Here is a 22,138-nt window from a genome sequence, read left to right on the forward strand (position 1 = left end):
TTTGGCATCTTCGAGGAGGAGCCATATTGTCCACTTTTTTGTAGTTCGCGCAATCACAAACTCAATGATCTAGATGGATCACAATTTGGAGGTTGTTTGCTCACTTTATGCAAAAGACTCACCGGTAAACCATCTCTTAAAGCTAGAGTGTGCTTTGCTGAAGTCTCTTTTTATGGGGGGGAGGCAAGTTGAGAACAAAGCTGGCTGCAAGTAGGACTAGAGGGGGGAGGACAAGGGTGCCCTCTTAGGTGTATTCATCACAGGGGGGGAGAGGTGTAGGACACCCCCTCCATAGCACAAGGTGGCTGGTTGCTAGAATCTTAGCTATAGAGGCTACTAGGAGCTTGGCTAAAAAAGGGCTTGCTCTAGGAACTTTGCTGGCAGAGGGTTGTCGATATGCATGCCGACGCGTCCGACAGCTATCGAAATGTTTTTGAGTGAAATTATCTGGGAGTTTTCTGAGTTGGCAAGGGTGCAGCTCATTTGTCAATAAGATACCCGGACACCATTTATTCATTAGGAATTTTTTGGACCCAAAGAGGGCCTCTTGGATTAACTTTTGATTACGAATGGACCAATAGAAGAGGGATGGGTGCACATTTTTGACTTCTTTGACCCGAGGGGGCCTAGGCTTTGGTTTGTTAATGGGACCTAATTATTACTCTTGTCCCCCTACCTCCTAGGCCCAAACTTAGAGGTCCCCCCACCTAGAATCGCGTAGATTAAAAACCCTAAAAATTAAAAAATTTTAATTTTTTTCCAAAAGTGTGTTTTCCTTCAAAAATTTCCCCCAACATACTCTAGGTTTTGAAAGCTCATTTGAACCTCTTTCTTCCTCTTCTAAGCTCTCCATTGCTACAAAAACTCCATACCTCTCAAGCTCTCCCTCCTTCTCCAACTCCCTTAGTCTCAGGCTCCCTCTCCCTCTTTCTTCCTTTTCTAAGCTCTCCACTGCTGCAAAAATTCCATCCCTCTCACGCTCTCCCTCCTTCTCAAGCTCTCTCCCTCTCAATCTCCCTCTCTCTCAAGCTCCCTCCTTCTCCATTGCTGCAGAAACTCTACCCCTCTTTAGTCTACTGTAGGTTGAGGAAGCCTATTCTCAAACTCTAACCCTCTTTTAAGTTTTCCACTGTTGCACTGAAAACCCTGAACTTTCTCTCCTCTCCTTGTAAAACAAGCTTTTCTTTTTCCTTCTTCTCTTTTCTTACCACTATGGCCTCTTCCAGTAATGTGAAAAGACCTAGGGAGAAGGTGGAAGAGCTTGTGCTACGTAGCACAAGAGATGAGAATGGAGTTTGGGCTTATAATTCTCCATTTTCTTATGTCTCTATCTGTAGATATTTTCCCTGGAGTTTTCTATGCTATGCATGCATCCATTGGAGAGGCAATGTTTGTATCTCAAAGCCCAAATGATCTTGTACAGAACAATATCTTTTTCTTTTCTTACGCATATTTTGTAGATAAAAAACCAGGTTTATTTGGCAAGCTAGAAGAGATCCCCAACCCCCCTCTTAACAATCCCGAATGGCCCAACCCTAATGCTCGGGTCATCTTATGCTTAAAGTTTAAGATGGTAAGTGATATCAAGACATCACTCAAGTTTTCAAAGGCATCTAGGTCAGTAGGACTAAATTGGTTTTGTCCTTTACATGTTTTTGTGCACATGTTCAATTCCATGCCAATGCACCAAAAAAAAACAATGTGTATTTGTAAGGAGGTATGGTCTGACCTCATTCAAGGATTACTAGGAGAGGGTTGGGAGGTTAATGAGGGGTCACATCAAAAAGATGTGTACAAGTGAAATGTAGTAGATTCTACAGTGTCTTTCAAGTTCTTGAAGGCACGCTCTATTTTGTACATGTGTTTGCACTACCAAAGATAGTTGTAAAAGGACGAGACATGGATCCCACTTCAAACCTCAAAAGAAGAAAATGTGCCTATTGAGGTAGCTGTGATGATGCAAAATGAATGGATTGAGCGAGTGGCAGCAAGCAAGCATTAGAGCTAGCAGACCTGCATCAACACTTTAGCATCATGGGCTTTGACAATGTGGAAGAGTCAAGTTTCAAGTTGATGAGAAGAAAGGTATATCTAATTCCACTACATGTCTAGAGTTAACCCTTACACTTTGTGGGTGGTTATTGTGCCACTTTCTATATTTTTACAGATTGGGAAGCATAAGGAGGGGACAACCATGGTCTCAGAATCATGGCAAATGGAGGACCTTGAATTTTCAGCAGCAAGGTGCATAGCCCTACCAACACATAGTAGGCATGTGGAAGAGCTTGAAGATGAACTGGGTATATGGGAAAATAGCTTCTGTTCTGATGCATGTGAGGGGCAAGAGTTTCAGGATCGAGGTGAAGGCAATGACGATCTTTCAAGTCAACAAGGAGATGGAGATCAACATGAAGTAAATGTCACAAGAGAGGCAAAAAATGAAGACATTATAACAATTTTAGATTAGATGACATGCTTATAATTTTGTAGCAGGCTCTTTTTTAACCAATCTTTATTTAATTGAAATCTTAATATTTTTGCAAACTATGATTTTTTTGTCTAGCAGTCTAGTGTGAAAAGGCCAAACTTTAAATTTTAACTATAAATAGCCAAAGGTGCCTTCTTTCTCATTTTCACACAATAGAAACCAAGCACGAGCTCACACTCTCTTTGCATTCACATGGCTACCCATTTTGACAACTTCTATGAGTTCCTCTCCATCACTCCGTGGGCGGGGAAGAGCGGGCTCTTTGCCATGTTTGCTCGTGAAGTCGACTTTGAAAAGTCGTTTGCCCTTGCATCCCATTATTATAAGACGCAGATTGCATACATGGAGTAACATTCGGCTCCCCACTCCATCTCCTCTCCCCATTGCCCCAATGATCGATGGGTGCCTATTGAGCTGCTTAAGTACATTCAACAATATGCCCGCCCCTACATTCAGCGCCTTGAACGCTTCATCGACATCCGCATCCACGCAGGAGCTTACTGTACCTTCAATAAGCAAAAGGTGAAGAGGTTGGGGAAGGGCAATTTAGGAACTAGATTCCTCTCGTGGCTCGCCACTTTTGCATTCCTCATCAGCTGATGAGGATTCGGATGAGGAGGTAGAGATGCCTGCATTGCAGTTGGCAGGGTATTTGAGGGATTACAAGGAAGTGAAGGCACTAGCTACGAGTGCTGGTGTGGAAGAGCAACTTGCATCAGAGAACTTTCTAGAGGGTGTACAATCTGTAGAGCTGAACAGCCCGCTGTAGTAGAAGATGTGGGGCCATCTTCCTCACACGAGCAGAGCAAGGTGCTACCAGAGCTTGAGATCAATCTTTTGAGCACCATTGTGGTGGAAGGTGAAGAATACTTATTTCTTCATGACCTTGAAAAGGCAGCTGGCTTGAGAATGGATAAATGCTTAGGCATTATATGCACGCGATGTGAGGTGGACCTTGATACGTCCAACCTCGGTCCTCACCTAGATACTGTCATATTACCCCTTAACACCATATTGGGGAATATGGGAATTTCCCATAAGTTTGGGACACGTGGTCAAAACTTTGGATTTGCCATAACTTGAACACCATTACTCCAAATTGTGCGCTTTAAAGCTTAATAGATTCCTCTTTTCAAGCGCTTTCCAATGATAGGTCACATGATAGGGTTTTGAGAAACTTATAGACATGTTAATTGGGTCCCACCGTTTTAGTATTACAAAAATGGGACTTGGGAGATTCCCAAACTCACGAATATGGTGTTCCTTGGAGAATCTATTGCAAAGACAATTGCTTTGTACAAGGAAACTGTGGTTGTTGAGACCGCGGAGCAAGCCTTAGTTCCAGAGGAGGAATTTACAACCTTACAAGACAAGTTAGAGACTGAAAAGTATACCCTTGCTGCTAAAGTGATGGAGGAGACCAAAGCACCTAAAAATGATGAGGCAAAGTCCTCAATTGACTTCTCCGCCCCCACTAGCACCTTGGCAAAAGAAGACATTGAGCAAGAGGTAATAATTGACCTTTTACAACTTAGAAACATTTGTAATTATGTATAGGAAAATATTTTGATTTTTCCTTTGATTGCAGAGGGTGGTTGAAATTGACGCATTTGCTGGGAGAGGCAGCGGCAGTAGAGACCAGGCTAAGGTCCATGGACATGATGCTGCATTGGCGCACTATCTTGGTCGGCTTCCTGTGGATGGCATCACCATTATCCATAGGGACTACACCCCTCAATTTGTCTTCACTCTCTTCTTTTTGAAAGCCCTCTGTAAGGTGCTCTGTGTAGCCTCTATGGCGCAGAGCACCAAATGTAAAGTTCTGATTAAAAAATCCCTTGCCTTCGATGTTTTTGGTTTTGGATTTAGGGGTTAGCTTCTTGCTCTTGTATAGGTATAGCCAAAAGCTTAGGCACAGAGGATCTTCAAGAAATAGCCCAATCACTCCTTGACCACACTCTGCCCAATAACAAGAGAAGGAAGCTCAATATTGTAAGAAAGATTTTGTAAAGATGATGTATCACTTCTTATTATGAATACAATACAGTTTTTGCAAACTTATTTTCATCAAGTATATCATTGTTTTTTCTAGTTTGTACCATCAATTTTTTTGTAAATGCATCAGAAATGACCTTGGGGCCTGGGGGAGCAGTGCCAGAACAATGTGAATTTTGAGCATACCTTGCTACTGTAGAGCCCAAATTCGCACTGTTTTGGCACAACTTCCCCAGTCCTTCAGGAGAAATTCTGATGCATTGGATGACAAATAATGTATTTTTACACATGATTAAAGGTGTTTTTATCTTGTAAATTAGTGTTTTTCATAATCAATGTACTCAACTTCATTATACATCAGAAATTATCCTGAGTGGCTGGGGAAGCAGTGCCAGAACAGTGCGAATTTTGAGCCTGCACCACCGCCGCCGCTGCTGCAAAGTCTAAATTCGCACTCTTCTGGCATAGCTTCCCTAGTCCTCCAAGAGCAATTCAGATGCATTGGATGGCAAACAATGTATTTTTACACATGATTAAAGGTGTTTTTATCTTGTAAACTTTGTTCCTTACAATTAGTGTACTCAACTTCATTAATTATAAATGCATCAATGTACTCAACTTCATTATAAATGCATCAGAATGATCCTAAGTGGCTAAGGGAGAAGTGCCAGAACAATGCGAATTTTCAGCCTACATCATCATTGCAGAGGCCAACTTCATTATAAATGCATCAATGTACTCAACTTCATTATAAATGCGGTGATGTGGATCTAGATAGATGTGAATGGATGAGGTGTGAGTTGAATGGATGTGATGTGATGTGATGTGGATCAGGGTAAATGTGAATGGATGAGATGTGATGTGAATGGATGTGATGTGGATGGATGAGATGTGAGGTGAATGGATGTGATGTGATATGCTATGGATTGAGTTAGATGTGAATGGATGAGATGTGATGTGGATATGGGTAGATGTGAATGGATAAGATGTAATGAGGATGGATGTGACATGATGTGATGAGGATCTGAATAGATGCAATTGGATGTGATGAGATGTGATGTGGATGAATGTGATGTGATGTGGATGAATGTGATGTGATGTGAATAGATGTGATGAGATGTAATATGATATGATTGGATGACAATGGATGAAGATGATGGGAATACATACGACTGGATGTGGAGTAAGCAATGTGAATTGATGTAGAAGAATGTGGAATAAGGACAAATGATGTGGAACAATGTGGAAAGATGACAGTTTGTTAGAAACTGTATTTATGACCTGTTTTTAAATGACTGTTTTATGTCAAGAATGTTGGGGAAGCATTTTGACGATCTTGTGAATGAGGTCGTGGAGACCTAAGTGATAAAGTTGCAACAGCTCTAATGGAGAGTCAACGGAGGACGTCTCACGTAGCAAGGTCGGCCGAGGTCTTGACTAGCCTCGCTTTGATTTAAATGGTGAGCTTCCGGTACAGTGGATACGACGGGACCAAGGAAGTGGCCTATGAGTGAAGCGCTAGGTGAGCTGCGAAGGAACCTAGAGGGTGCTGACCATCATACAGTGCTTGGGCTTTGGGTCATCGAAGACACCCACGCGTGCATCAAGGAAGAAAACTAGAACAAGGAGTTAGAGTTTTTTTTTGAACTCAGGCATGGATCTAGTTGATTGGCCTTGCTGGTCTTCAACGGATGAGTCCATGGCTCTTTTATATGGATTTGTTGGTTGAGCTTGTTGATCTTCAACAGAGAGTCCATCTAGATTTTATTATATGATTATATTGTCGGGTACTATGAGCTACAAGCTATTGAAAAGGCCCTTGAGTGAACAGGTGGTGAGCGTTCTGGTTGCCAATGATGCCATAGGTACACCGATGAAGGAATGATTGGAAATTAGAATTCAAGCTGGATATTTTGGAGGGCTATGATCAGTGATACTATGGTTTCATTAAAAGATTGTTTTAAAGACAGATGAATCTATGAAACAGGCAATTTCATATTAGGTGTGTAAGTGGTGTGACTATCTTGAAGTGTGCTTGAAGTGCCGGCTAGGGGACCTGGGAACTCTTTACCTTGGTACTCGAGACAAAACATAACCAAATTGATAAATGGATCCTATCACTATAGTGGTTGGTGGGCAGTTGGCTACCCCATGGGATTGGATGGGGTTAGGATGGACTTATGGATCCCTAAAATGAGACTCAATTCTGTTAAGTTACGATAGTTGAAGTAAATCTCGGATAACCCTTGTTCTATGGAAAAGAATCAACGGATGTGCCTCTTGCTGAGGAAAAAAGTGTTGGACTCTATGATCCAAGTGCAAGTCTTTTCCTTGATCTGACTATGTGACTTACAGGTTCGGTCCGATCAGTTTGGTTAGTTAAGGCTCTTGACTACGTTAGAGTAGAAATATCCTGGAGGAATTGCATATGTCTGCTGGGCGAGAGAAGTTTTTCTTGATTCGTTGGAAGAGTCGAGGGATTAGTCTATTGTCCGGATATTCGAGGGCGAGGCCCCGAGTGAGAGGTTCCGCCCTACGCAAGAAGTGCTACTTCCGCTTCTAGCACCCCCAAAATGACCACAAGAGGAAAGTGTGGGTGTATTTAATGAAGGAGAAGAGTGAAGTGTTCACTCATTTTCAAAATTTCAAAGTGATGGTGGGGGCTGAAAAATAGACAAGAAAGCATGTGAAGTGCCTAAGGTCAGATGGAGGGGGACAATACTTCTCCAATGAGTGCTCTGAATTCTTGTGAAAGAATGGCATTGAGAGACAATTTACATGTAGATACACTTCGCAAAAAAATGGAGTTGCTGAGCGGAAAAACAAGTACATTACAGAGATAGCATGGGTATTGATGGTATAGAGAAGAATATGCCACATAGCTATTGGGCTTTGAGGTTATGTCTACAACAGCTATATCATGAACAGGACTCTTACTATAGCGATACATGATGTAACGCCATAGGAGATGTTTACTGGCAGGAAACTTGATTCGTCTCACTAGAAAGTTTTTGGATGTATTGCATATGTGCATGTGCTAGATGAGTTTCGTACCAAGCTGGATCCAAAGGTACAAAAAAGTGTGTTTATTGGGTATTTCCTTGAGCAAAAGGGATACAGATGCTATAATCTTGCTACACGTGAATTGAGGGGGTAAGTAGGGATGTTGTATTTAATGAGATGAGTAGCTAGTATGCTGTTAAAAAAGATGATGTTCTGGCTGATGTAAGTGGAAATGTGGTTGCATAGAATGCATGTCAGAAATCACAGTCATTGAGAGTGGACCAAGAGAGTCCTCATCTAGTGGTTCTATTGATAGACTATGGAGTGGCAGGCTGCATCATAATACCAATCATGGAAATGTTGTTGGTACATCGCATAAAGGCAAAGAGAAAGTGGTTGAGCCCCTTGGTATGCCTAATATTTTTGCAAGGCATTCTCTTGTTGATGGAGAGTCTAGTAGCTCGAAGATGAGCCTTGATGATGAGAAGCTTGGGATTCCATTTCTGAGGACACCTAGTGTGAAGAAGGTTATGGTAGCCATGAATGAAAAGTTACAAAGATATGGAAGAGTCAAAAACACTGTGAAGGTTGACTTATGATGTTTATGTGGCACATCACTATGATTTTATGGCAAAAGTTGTGCAAGTTGTAGAACCCACATATTTTGATGAAGGCTATTGGAATTGTGTGTCGAGAGAAAGTTATGGATGAGGAGATGGATGCATTGTATGGAAATGAGACTTGGGATTTGGTGCCATTGCCTGAAGGTAAGAAAGCTATTGGTTGTAAGTGGGTGTATAAGGTGAAACATAACAGTGATGGTAGCATAAGCAGGTACAAGGCTATCTTGGTAGCCAAAGGATATGCACAAACACATGGGATTGATTATGAGGAGACATTTTTCCCAGTTGCAAAGATGGCAACTGTGAGAGTTGTGATTGTGGTGGCTGGAGCTAAAGGCTAGTTTTTCCATCAAATGGATGTAAAAAATGTGTTCTTGTATGGCGACTTGCATATGGATCAGCCACTTGGTTTTGAGCATCACCCAGAGTATATATATAAGCTTCGTAAGTCTTTGTATTGACTGAAGAAAGCTCCGTGACCATGGCATGACAAGATTGCTAAGTATCTTGTCACTGTTGGTTTTCATATGGCAGATGCAGATCACTCTTTGTATGTGCGTAAGAGTGATAAGGGTATTGTGATCCATCACTGTATATGTAGATGACCTTACTCTTGTGGGGTGACAACTTGGATGAGATTGAGCATGTGAAAAGTCTTCTCAAAAGGAACTTTGAGATGAAGCATTTGGAAGATCTGCGCTACTTTTTGGGAATGGAGGTCATCCGCACATCTGACGGTATTTGCTTATCATCACAGAGACAGTATGTATTGGACATGTTATCCAAGTATGGGATGGTTGATTGTAAGTCAATCTTGGTGCCATTAGATAAAATTGGAAAGCTTACTGTAGATGCAAATTATGTATTGGAGGATCCCACTATGTATAGAAAGATTATGGGGAGTTTGATCTATGTCACACGATCAACAGGCCAGATTTGAGTTACACTGTTGGCTTAGAGAGCCAATTTATGCAGCTTCCACACAAACCACATCTTGACAATGTGCGGTGTACACTTCAGTATTTGAGGGCCAGTGTTGATTATGCATTGTTTTATGCAACATGTGTACCATTGGAGCTATAGGGGTACATAGAGGCAGATTGGGCAGGTAACATCTTAGACAGGAGATCTACAAGTGGATTTATGTTTTCATTGGGGAGTGTTGTTGTGACATGGAGTAGCAAGAAGCAGCCCACAGTTACCTTGTTGAGTATAGAGACAGAGTATAGAGGATCTGTGGTGGAAACCTGTGAGGTAGCTTGGTTATGCAAGATACTTGTTGATTTGGGGCTGCATGTGGAGAGAAAGGTTGTGATATATTGTTGCAATCTTAGTAGTATAGAGTTGGCCACAGGAACCCAATTTTCCATGCGTGGAAAAAACACATTGAGGTACATTACCACTTTATTAGGAAGAGAGTCTTGGCAGGCGACATGGACTTGGCCTATATCAGCACACAGGATCAAGTCGCTAACATCTTCACAAAGGCCTTGGGAGTTGAGAAGCTCTACATAACTCAAGATATGCTTGGAGTTCATGAGCTAGAGTTGAGCTTGATGGGAAGTGTTGAGATGTCAAGCTCAACATAAGCTGACACTCACGAGGTGCCTACATGATCGTTCGACATTTACATCACTGGCGAGTTTGGTAGCTCGCACACCGACATATCTTTGCCAGAGATTCTATGGCAAGACTTGAGCAACTAGGCCATAACTACCCACTCTACTTAGCATGTTCACATTATGGACCGGTTGTATATACTCTATTATGCGTATTAGTCACTTTATCTTCTTTGTAAACCTCTTTTGTTTTGTGGAGAAGAAGAAGAATTTCCAGCTTCTCACCTTGTGTGTTCTCTTCTAGGGTTTGTGTGAGTGTGTGTGTGCTTACAAGAGCTTAAGATCTCCTCTCCCCTACATCTTTTCAGGTTTAACCTTGATGGTTGTTATGTAGAAGACTTTAAAGATAAGTGCAGGTTGGTTGCAAAAGGCAACAGAGTAGGTGGAATGTTTACATTAAATGTAAATATGCCTGAAGTGAGTGCTACAATGTTTGCAAATGGTTCGGGACTTGTTGCAGATCCACACATTTGGCATAAGATAATTGGGCATGTAAATGTGCAAAGAATGAAGTCTATATAGACTAAAGAATTTGTGACATGACCCTACGACCATTCTTTCAAGCACATTGTGATTATAAGAATGACCTAAGGCCCATTCTCCACTCCCTTGTGTCAACTCTATAGGGTCAATCTTTACACATGCACGCAAAATACATCAAGATTGTGCATGAAAGAATGACCTTAGGGCTATTCTTGTAAGCACAATGTGCTTGAACAAATGGCCCCATGGCTATTTTAAAGCACACTATTCATTGTGTGCTTGAAATAATGGCCCTAGGGCTACCATCCATGGTTTGCTTCAGAATATCTTGAGGGCCATTCTTTCATGCTCATTGTGCTTACAAGAATGTACATTCTTTCATGGATAAAGTTTATGTATTTTTCATCCATAATGTGCCTGAGAATGGTCGTAGGACCATTCTCTCAAAGCATAATACGCATGGTGAAATGACCTTTTGGTCATTATAATAGAGCACATTCTGCTTGCAAGAAGTCATAGAGCCATTATTTACTCTCTTATGTCAACTGTTGGTGAGCTTTAGAATGGCCATAGGGACAAACTTTATATTTGCATATATAATTCATCTAACCTATATTTTAGAGTAGCTTGAAAGATTGGACGTAGGTCCATTCTACCATCCATGATGTTCTAGCCCTAGGGCCATTCTTTCAAGCACATTATGCATGGTGGATGGAATTGACTTAGAGCCATTCTACAAGGAACATTGTGCTTCCAAGAATGTTCTTAGGGCCATTATTCACTCCCTTTTGTCAACTCCATAGGGCCAATCTCTATATATGCATGCAAAATACATCCAGATTATGCATGGTAGAATGGCACTGAAACCATTCTTGTAAGCACAATGTGCTTGAAAGAATAGCCCTAGGGCCATTCTAAACTACACCATCCATGGTATGCTTGAAAGAATCACCCTACGGCCTCCATGGTGTGATTTAGAATGGCCCTAGGGACATTCTTCCATGGACAATCTTGATGCATTTTGGATGCATATGTAGAGATTGGCCCTAAGGAGTTGACACAAGGGAGTTTAGAATGGAACTAGGGCCATTCTTTCAAGCACATTCTGTAGGTGAATAACCACAAGGCCATTCTAGAGCACCTTATGCTTGCAAGACATGCCTTAAGGCTATTCTCCTTGCACAATGTGCTTGAAAGAATGGCCCTAGGGTTGTTCTAAAGCACCTTATGCTTGCAAGATGTGCCTTAAGACCATTCTCCTTGCACAATGTGCTTAAAAGAATGGCCCTATGGTGGTTCTACCATCCATGATATGCTAAAATGGTCCTAAGACATCATTGTGCTTATTTTAAAGACCCTAGGGTCATTCTTCCATCTTGATGTATTTTGAATGCATATGTAGAGATTGGCCTCAGGAAGTTAACACAAGGGATTGTCCTAGGGTCATTCTTTCAAGTACATTGTGTAGAAGAATGGTCATATGCCATTCTAGAGCACATTATGCTTGCAAGAAGATGTGCCCTAGGGCCATTCTACTTACACAATGTGCTTAAAAGAATAGCCCTAGGCCATTCTTTTGAGAACATTGTGCATGGTAGAATGGTCTTAGAGCCACTATAAAGTGCATTGTACTTACAATAATGGTCCTCGGTCCATTCTCCACTCCATTGTGTCTCAACTACCATAAATTTATGAATGGTCCTTGGGCCAATCTCTAGATGTGCATGCATAAAATATTAAAATATTAAGACTTGCAAGAATGATCCTAGGTCCATTCTCCACCCCCTTGTGTCAACTACTAGTAAATTTTATAATAGTCCTTGGGCCATTCTCTACTCCCTTATGCAACTCTACTACTGAATTTTAGAATGGTTCCAATGCTATTCTCTACCCATGCATCCATAAAAACATCAAGAATGTGCATCGTAGAATGGCATTGGAATAATTCTACCTCCATAATGTGCTTGAAAGGATTACCCTAGCGACATTCTACCATCCATGACTTGGTTTACAATGGCCCTAGGGCCATTCAACCATCCACAATGTGCTTTAGAATAGTCCTAGGGCCATTCTGCCATGCACAATGTGCTTGCAAGATTGGACCTAGGTCCATTCTACCATCCATGATGTTCTTTAGAATGGCCTTAAGTACATTCTCTCAAGTACATTGTGAATTGTGAAATGGACTTAGGAAAATTCCAAAGCACATTGTGCTTGTAAGAACGGTCCTAGACCATTGTCCAATCCCTTGTGTTAACTTCATATGGCCAACCTCTACACATGCATGCAAAATACATCAATATTGTCCATGGAAGAATGGAACTAGGGCCATTCTAAAGCACACCATCCATGGTGTTCTTAAAATAATGGCCCTAGGGCCATTCTTCCGTCCATGGTGTGATTTAGAATGACCCTAGGGCCAATCTTCCATGGAAAATCTTGATGTATTTTGTATGCATATGTTGAGATTGACCCTATGTTTTCGAGCCTACTCGCCCTTCATAGCCGTCCCGAACCCTACCCTGATAAGCAGTTGGTTATTACGATCGTCAAACTAAACAGACAACCTTGCACACAAGAGAGGGAAAGAAGAAGAGAAACAACCATGCAAGGGTCGAGTCAGAGATGTGAACTTAGCCAACCCTAACGAGGGTTAACACCCCTTTGTGAGGCCGGTAGGGATTGACTCCACCACCACTTGTGTCACCGAAGTTGAGATTCAAGAGCTAGGTGAAGATCCAAGAAGGAGGGAGCTATGAAAAGATCAACCTTCACTCCATGCCACATGCATGCAAGAGGGACCTTGGTAGAGAGACAAGACAGGGCAGAAGAGAGGAGAATCTAGATCATCACCATTCCAACATGCACACACCACAACAATCAAGCATGCAAGCATCAACAATACAAGCAAGCATTCGCAAGCTCAAGCACATGAGAGAGAGAGAGAGAGAGAGAGGCAAAACTCAATTGAGACTAATGGGATTGTCCCTTTCCATACTCTGTAAAATGTCTTATATATAAGAGCTCTCATTTTACAACGGTGGGCTTTCCATTTACAATTGGAGGCTAAAAACTAGCTTCCTAGCTCTATGTACATCTATTTCCTATGACTGTCATTATACAAGCCGTAAGCTCAGTTATCCCATATCTCTTTTATCATTTAGTACTTTGCACGGTTACAAAAAGATAAGTTATAAGAAGCGTAGCCATGCTTGAAAAATAATGTTAAATGGAGTGGTGTTAATCGGAGTGGTTAACGCACTCCCTCCCTAATTCATGTCTACCCTCAGAGCTGGCCTGATCTAGTAGCAGTAGATCGAATAGGTTCTGACAAAATATCGCTCAAGGTAGGAGTCAAAGGGCTCAATGGAAGACTTGGTACTGGTCTAGAAATTAGTCTCCATCATGTCTTGTAAGCACCCCGTACAACGTGGTATGCTTAACAATTAATATTTCTGTTTATTTTCGATGGTTATTCCTCACTTAAAATAGATGAATAACAAATCTAACTTCAAATAACTCAATGGAGAAATCAATTACAACACATGTGCATAAGATAGCAATAGATATTGAAAGTAAAGTTGAGAGACATAGTATGGAGCCAAATTGAGGGATGAAGATGAGAAACCCCCCCCAAGATGGGAATTTATTTCTATTCAATCTAAGTACTTTAGGATTGAGTTTAGTTACAATCAACCTGAGAGTGAAGAAGAAGTAATCTTCACTCTCACAGACCATGCAAAAGTCTATGCTAATGAACATACAAAAACAAGCAAGTATGCAAATGCATTTTCTTACAATACATAGATAGTGAGAAGCCCAAATGGGAGAGAGAGTAATTTGCCTTCTTATTGATGTAGAGTTGTACAATAGACGTAACTTTGTACTTGATGCAAAGATGAAGGGAAAAGAGACTTTACAAAGCTCAAATTGGAGTAATAAGAGAGTTAAAACCTCATTTATAGACTTGTTGCAATAATGGACAACATGGCAAAAGGTGAAAGATGGAGTGGTTACATCATGTGGAAGCATTGATGGAGAGGTAGGGGTTGTATCCAAGTGGTATGGGCTGCTTTAGGATGAGTAGGGACTAATTTACAACAAGGGAGTTGTGTGTAGAATGAGAGGAAAAGGGTTGTATTTATAGGACAAGAGAGCTTCAAGTCTTAAGAGGCGAAGTAAGACTAAAAAAGACAAGTGTCCAGTCACATGTTAGAAGGTGGGACAAGTGGAGGGACACTTGGAAACTCAAATGACAAGTGTTGGGACACTTTTCCATTCTTCTAGAACACTTCAAGCTCAAGTGACAAGGGTTTGGGACACTTGTCACTTCTTCTAGAACTTTTTGTGGAGAGGTGTCAACTTCCAAAAAATAGAAAGCTCCAAATTTAGCAAGCACAATTAGGATGCAAAAATTACAAAATATAGTAAGTGATTCCTAAATTTTAGAAAATCTCTATTTTTTAGGGTTAGCCTTCTTAAGGCAAACCGAGATCCCTATTTTTTAGGCATCGGCCCTAGATTTTAGAGACCCCCAATATGGGAGTCAAATGAAAGCTCTTTCCGTCCACATTCACAAAATAGTAATGCTTTTTCAATTTGATGCATCTAACTCATGTAAAATGAAAATCAAGCAATAACTCTAACATAGATTTTAATTGGTCATGCCATCTTATCAATTGTAACTGTCTGTTCTGACGGATCTAGCCCACACTCCCAAGCATCAATCCTTTTTGTTGTGTGTGAGCTTTACCCTGGTATGCTTGAGTTTGAGCCATAGGCACCTAATCAGGTCATATAGGTGGAAGTGTGCACTATCCATGTTCTAGCCCACTACGTGGACCCACCATGACCTATGGCCACTCACCAGTAGCTAGCTCCTATTTATAAATCTATCAAAATTAATGGATTTTATTTCTTATCTAAATTTAAAGGAAAACATGAAAAACATAGAAGAAAGTATAATTATTATACAAAGGATACAAAGAATTCTTTCTTTTATTTTACATTGAGTCATGACAGCCCTTTGGCTTTCATTCAGCTCCTCAGCTGAAAAGCTTCTTTGTATGGTTGAAGAATCCTTGGATAAGATTGCATGAGCTTTTCGTATGATCACAAACCAAAACCCAAAAATCTTTGTTGCTCTGTGCGCAAAGCACGTAAAAAGAAGTTAGTGTTGGTAGAAAACCTAGCCAAAAAAAAATAGTAGAAGAAGAAAGCACTAGGGAAGAAGATACTAAAAAAGTGCTCGAACATTTCAAGACCTTTCAAATGGCCGATAGATTTGTGCAATATGACTCGACCCCCAAAGGTCCCACAATGGAGAATTTGGGACCTCATATGATGGTCCAGCCAAGGTAAAAGAAATTGACTTGGAAGGCTTGGGAAAAAAACCGAGGCCAGTATACATTGGAGATGAACTCCCTACCGAGGAAGAGACCAAGCTCATTGCACTACTCACAGAATTTCAGGATTGCTTTAACTAGAAGTACACAGATATAAAGGGTGTACCTCCCAAAGTAGTCAAGCACACCATTCCAATGGTCGATGAAGCAAGACCAGCCAAACAAAGGGCTTATCCTATGAACCCAAAGTATTCCAAGATGGTTTGAGAAGAAATCGATAGACTCAAGGTGATTCACAATGTCAAGCGTATCAATAATGATGATGTGCAGTGAGATATAGGACACTTTTATCACGTTGAGGGCACACTAACATTAGACAGAGGGTCGAACAGAAAGAAAATCGAGACAAGTACAAAATTTCACTTTTATCACGTTGAGGGAACACTAACATTAGACAGAGGGTCGAACAGAAAGAAAATCAAGACAACAAGTACAAAATTTCACTATGATGTTTACAATAACATCTTTGTTCATATTGAGAGACTACAACAAGCTATGTTGAAGTTCTATGATCTTTCACCAGAAGGTGAGAACTTACAATTGCTACTATTCATGTTTTTCAGTAGAAAATGAAGACGATTGTTTTGTTTTGAATATTGTAAATTACCATTTATTTGCAATTTTGGGAAGGACACTTTCATGTGTGCTCGAGCCAGATGAGTGCCAAATTGTGAAAGGTCGAAAGCTGGAACGTATGAGCATTATGCTCATGAATGAGGCCATGATATGTGCATGGGAAAAGACTACCAAACCAAGTTTTAGTGTGTAATCTGAGAAAGAGGTCTGGTGGCTTGGTGCATTCGAGGTACCGAAGAAGGAGACACATGAGGTATTGACATGGATGTTTGAAAGGACTCCCTCGAATAACAGATGTAATCAAAAAGCAAATTGATGGTCAACTTTTAGATGTAGAAAACATAGGAAAGTTCAAGGTGGTGGATGGGCATATTGGGGGAGATAAGAAGACAATTAAATGCATGATGGGTTGTGCTCAAGGCGCGACATCAAGATGGCCTTGTCCATACTGCAATGCTCATATTGATATTCCTAGGTAGAAAAAGACAAATGGAAAAGGTATGCAAAAGGTTGGTTCTATTGGGAAGGATGCCTTGAAAGGTCCCAAAAAAAAGAAGCAACAGGAAGATGCAGTAGATCCAACCGAGTCAACTGATGATGAAGGAACAACCAAATGCAAGATGCAGTAGATCCAACCGAGTCAACTGATGATGAAGATGAGGAACAACCAAATGCAAGATGGGTGGAAGGTGTCATGTCTCCTGATATGCTAGGAGAACCAAATAGGAATTCAAATTAAAGCCCCATCATTAATTTTCCACCACTAAAGAATATTCACTTTTGCACACTTCATGCATTCATGAGAATCTTCGATCGATTGCTTAAGTACCATATCGATTATGCATTCACAATGCCTACACAAGAGAGGAAAGTTGCAGCCCTTGGTAAATTAGAGCATCTTTTGAGTTATCTGGGCTGCCATGGTGGAAACGTGAAAATTGAAGTAAATAAGTAGGCCTTTGGTATGTCATACGAGATTTCTCAAAAGGTCTCCACCATGACTGGAGCAAAGGCAAGGAGATTTTTGGAGAGAAGCCAGCAAACATAGAGAATTCAAAGAAGACTTGGGGACTTTGGAGAGACCTGTGTGCAATCACCACAAATGTAGATTGTCCAATGCCAGCTCTTGTAAATATGTACAAACAGCTTTGGATAAATTTCAATAACATGGTTTGCATTATGAATCAAAGTAGCACAACTGCCCAAACGAGCATCATTCCAACAACATATCATAGAATTCACCAAAAGTGTGCTAGGTGCTTGGGGAGAGAGTAAAGTAACACACTATATGGTAAGTTGTACAGTAAAAAAATAAATTGGTGTTTTAACCTGGACTTTTTCTAATTAAATTCTATTGTCATGTCTACAGCACATAGTTTATGCGCATGGTGCATATTTCATGAACAAGTATGGATCGCTCGACATGTGGAGTACCCAAGGGATGGAGAAATCACATTATAAAGCAAGAGGGGTTTATTTAAAAAATACAAGACATGGAGGTGGAGCTTGTGCACGGGGAACATGTACAAACTATCTACAAGAGATGTTTAATTGGTTTTATCGCACAACCTTTGGAAGGGTATTGGTTAGGGAGCTGGTCCAACAATCAAAGCTTGCGCAAGAGGCATGCAAGGCTACAAAAAGTCATGCTCAGCTTGAATGGTTATAGACCAATGCTCCCCATAGGCATGGTGCTTGGCATGCACAAATGAGGAGACAAGGGAGGCATTGGGTTGTGCATGCACCAGCACAAATCTAGATGTAATAAGGCTAAGAAAATAAGTTTAGTTAGGTTTTTTTTTCTTGCCCAAAAAAAACTATTAATAGTTCCTTCTCTCACTTAATTTTCATTTCACTTTTTTTAGATCTACGAAGGCACCCACATAAGGACACCAGCACATCACCATGTTAGCACAATAGGCATAGTGGTACATGGATATGGCACGCACCAAGAACACCGCACGTGTTACCATGCCTTCACAAAACACAGTGCAAGAAGGCACCCAATAACCACATACTGGCGACACCACGGAAGAGAGTGATTGACCCCTTGGACTCTAGGACACGTCGAATGGGATCACCAAATCCAACCCTCCTTCCACAGCAACACCAATGCACACACATGCAGGCCCTTCTAGTGGGAGCAAGCACGTGAAGAAGACCCCACAATGCAGCCACCCCAGAGATCAAGACAGAGAGGCCAATGATGAGCAGTTCGACTAGGTTGGTGAAAACATTCCTGCATTGCATAGTACCATAAGTGGCAAGACCCTACTACCAGGACAGGGTCCCTTACCTACCCATCGGGAGGAACTTGATACATAGGTACCACAGCAGTAGGAGGAGGATTTAGACTATGAGAGAGACCAAGGGGAGGTTCCTGTAAGTGCGCACAAGCGTAGAAAGGTAAAGCTCTTCAACCCAAGGAAGTCCCAACCTCGCCAACGCACCAACGCAACACAGAGAGCTGTAAGGAGAAGGATGCACCAGGCATCAGAAATGCTCCTGGAGGATTGAGGAAGCTGTGCTAAAACAGTGCGAATTTGGCCTCTGCAATGATGATGTATGCTGAAAATTCGCATTGTTCTGGCACTTCTCCCTTCCACACATGTGAATAAGGCACCTACTTCAAGAGTCCCCCTCTCCTTACCAAGGTGTCAAAAATGCATCATTATTCCGAAATATCTCATTTTTTTAGTAATATCTTGTTGAAATTTGAGCTGAATGATGAGCTATGGTGGATCAAACACTAGAATCAACATAATTAAGAAAGTGATTAGCAAGTGATTAAGACGTAATTAGTGAAAAATTAGCACATAGATTAATGTAGGCATGGATACTCAAAAACCAGCAACTTCTCATTAGGGCTATGCCTCAATTTATAGTGTTTACATCAAGCATCAAATCCCATTGATTTCTCCATGATTCACTCCCAGAATATCTCCACCTCTTGCCTGATTCTCTCCACCTCTTCTCTTTTCCCTGAATATCTCCCAGAATAACTCCACACTCCTAAATTCCCTCATGCTACCCATTATTCTCTCCCAGTAGATTCTTCTAACCTTTTCACAGGTTCTTTCACAATTACATCTCCTCTTTTACAACCTCTATCCAAGAGCTTGTTCCCACACACACCCTTTTCACTTGTATATTTCAACACCTCCCCTCAAGTGAATAATCCTAACACACCTGGACCCTGTATCAAGTTTCCCTCTTACTTGATAGCCCGCGACCAGTGCCTCAAGTCCCTAAACTCCATAGTCCTTGACACTCTCTCTCTCAATGTGTCCAAGGCTACTATAAGTGCCCGTGACCTTGACTAAAGTGCTCACACATACATCTACCACTTGGCCTACATCATCGGTGGCTCAGAGGTGGTTTTACTTTATTGGGGCAGGTTACATTGGGTTGTGGGTTCTCTCTCTCTCTCTCTCTCAGAAAAGATGATCCGACTCCACTTCTCTTGGAGCCTCCATGAAGTTTGCCGATGTCGTTCCTTCTTCACTGGGTTTGCTGTAGCAGTCTCTCGCCATGTGTCCTGGCTTTCCACATTTGTGGCAAGTGAAGGTCCTCCCTCCTACTCTGCCTCTTCCTCGTCCTCGTCCTCGAGAGAATCCTCCTCGGGTGAAGAATGCTTTTTCCTCTCCTGCTGTTGAGTCGAGCTCTTTCTTCTCTTTGCCTCTGCTCTCTTGCTCCAGTAGAGCTGCTTCTATCTCGTGTATCTTCAGTTCAGGTACATTCTTTAGTGTTGCTACAATGTTTTCATAATCTCCTTTATCCACACTCTTCAAAAGTACAGCTAATGCTTCATCATCTTCTACCTTTTTGCCAATAGCTGCCAGCTGTTGCTTAATGCTTTTATATTTGTTCAAGTGTGTGATTAAGGGTTCACTTTCCTTCATGTCCAATTTGTAAAATTGCATTAATAGATTTATCTTGGAATTTTTTGCTTGTGTACCAAATAATTTATTGAGTTCATCCCATGCATCTTTTGCCCACTGTATCCCTGTGATATGGTGAATGATCTCATCATTTAAACTGAGTGCAATAAGCCCCAATGCTTTTTCATTCCTACTCTTCCACTCATTTTCCCCTCTCTCTGGGCATTCATCTCTCCCTTCAACTAATCCCCACAGATTTTTCCTCATCAGCAAATACATGGTTTTTGTTTGCCATGTATAGAACTGTTCTCCATTAAATTTGGCTATTTCCTGTGCTGAATTCATGGTGAAGTGAAGGGGGTCTTACCTCTTGATCCAAAATCAAGATTCAAGGGCAGTGTCTACCCTTTTACAACTCAATCTGGTGTTTAATAGATGATTACAACAATTTTATCAGCATAAAATCACCAGAAATTACATTAAATTGAGAGTAACCAATTTGTACGGGATGGTTGGAGTATCAAACCAACTCCGATTTGAAATCTGAAGTTATAGGGATCTGTATCAGATACCTAATGGTTAATTTGAACCCTCAATTGCACCAAAGTACAGTGATTAGCACTGATTAATCACTGATTAGCAAATTAATACTCTGGTTTATGTGCAGAAAACAGAGTATGCGGGGAGTCCAGATCTAGTGCCTTCCACTTCAAATGAGCTCAAATGCTTTGAAAGGCATCAATAGCAATGAGTCTAGTAGAGGATTAAGCCAAGAAACACAAGATTTGAGCAAATAATGAAAGCTTAATCTCTGTTTTACCAAAGTCACCTGCAGATTTGATGAAGAGCTTTGATCTCTCTGTAGACTTGATGAAATTGATTTCTGTCTTCACCAGCTTGTAGAGCATGCTTGATTACCCTTTGTGCTAAGAGGAATTAGAGAGTTTTGACCTGAGCAAAGAGCAATCTTCATTCCACTTCAGAAAAACGGCGCCGGTTCAAACGTTGATTTCTGCTTCATTTCTGCGCGGTTTGCAGCGTGGAGTGGATGAGCTTGAAGCTAATGAGCTTAGCTAGCTTAAGCTAGAAGCTCATGACCTAATTTTAACTGTGCTGGATGCTAGAGACCCTCCACTGGCTGGGGGTGAAGGGGAAGAGTGAAAACTCACTAAAAACTGATTTTTTTGCTAATTATCTTACTAATCTTGATTATTTCACTAATGGGCTCATAAATCTAGTTGATTCTAGGCATGGCTCTGATACCATGTTGAAATTTGAGCTGAATGATGAGCTATGGTGGATCAAACACTAGAATCAACATAATTAAGAAAGTGATTAGCAAGTGATTAGTGAAAAATTAGCACATAGATTAATGTAGGCATGGATACTCAAAAACCAGCAACTTCTCATTAGGGCTATGCCTCAATTTATAGTGTTTACATCAAGCATCAAATCCCATTGATTTCTCCATGATTCACTCCCAGAATATCTCCACCTCTTGCCTGATTCTCTCCACCTCTTCTCTTTTCCCTGAATATCTCCCAGAATAACTCCACACTCCTAAATTCCCTCATGCTACCCATTATTCTCTCCCAGTAGATTCTTCTAACCTTTTCACAGGTTCTTTCACAATTACATCTCCTCTTTTACAGCCTCTATCCAAGAGCTTGTTCCCACACACACCCTTTTCACTTGTATATTTCAACATATCTCACAAAATTTAACTAATAAACCTTGTACTCAGTCAACTCTTCATCTTATGGGAGCATTTACTCATTTTTGGGTATTTTCTTTTATTCTTTGGATTTATCTCATCCCAACACTTCAATTAATCCAATTGGCCCATTGGAACCTTAATTGGACCATAATCCAAAAATTTCTGAAAATGTAGACCCTTAGGCTGAGGTCCCTTCAATTAATTCCTAATGCACATTGGAAAGTTCATTTTGAACATCTACTTCACGGGAATCTATTTTAGACACTAGGAGGATTTTTGTATCCATAGATATCTAAATTTTAGATTCTCTCTCTAGGCCAAAACAGGGTAAAACAAGATCTTTCTTCT

The sequence above is a fragment of the Cibotium barometz genome, chromosome 58 (assembly GCF_041138505.1).
Source record: "Cibotium barometz isolate CiBa-2024 chromosome 58, ASM4113850v1, whole genome shotgun sequence".
Lineage (NCBI taxonomy): Eukaryota > Viridiplantae > Streptophyta > Polypodiopsida > Cyatheales > Cibotiaceae > Cibotium > Cibotium barometz.